At 45.6% G+C, this 520-nt stretch overlaps 1 long non-coding RNA gene across 1 annotated transcript; it reads left to right on the top strand.

The window, feature by feature from the left end:
- The first annotated feature begins 5 nt into the window (after positions 1-5).
- LOC103399685 (uncharacterized) lies at positions 6-514 on the top strand. Its single transcript, XR_523683.3, has 3 exons — positions 6-89; positions 171-271; positions 358-514. It is a non-coding gene; the product is annotated as an uncharacterized LOC103399685 (long non-coding RNA).
- The last annotated feature ends 6 nt before the right edge of the window (positions 515-520 follow it).

Raw genomic sequence — 520 nt, 5'->3', positions numbered from 1 at the left:
TTTTACAAACACCAACACAGATCTTCCGGGAGCCGAAGAAAGCCAACCAGGTGGATCAAGTACTGAACACCTATTCCCGTTGTATCGAGGTAAATACTGTAACTTTAACTCTGGTCACCAGAGGAATGGTGACTTTTATGGACGTCAGCTTTCTCTTCATCTTTTGGCAGAGGTGTGCCCTTGAATCAGGTGGACTTACCGGAGCCCTGTTGTTCTCTGTGGTCGGAGGAAAGATGAGCGAGGGCATCAACTTTTCGGACGATCTGGGCAGGTGCTATTCACGAATCCACACGTGCAATTTTACACTCGTCCACAGTAAGCAAAGTGTGTACAATGATGTGTGTGTGTAATTACCAGGTGTGTTGTGATGGTGGGCATGCCATACCCAAACATAAAGTCCCCAGAGCTGCAGGAAAAGATGTCATATCTGGACAAACACCTGGTGAGAAGTGTTTTCAGGTCATAATATCCTGGGTTGGACCAGACAAAAAATAAAAAGGATAGATATCGGAATCGGAAA

The sequence above is a fragment of the Cynoglossus semilaevis genome, unplaced genomic scaffold (genome assembly GCF_000523025.1).
Source record: "Cynoglossus semilaevis isolate Cse_v1.0 unplaced genomic scaffold, Cse_v1.0 C18838221, whole genome shotgun sequence".
NCBI lineage: Eukaryota > Metazoa > Chordata > Actinopteri > Pleuronectiformes > Cynoglossidae > Cynoglossus > Cynoglossus semilaevis.
This window is presented reverse-complemented; position numbering and strand designations above follow the sequence as displayed.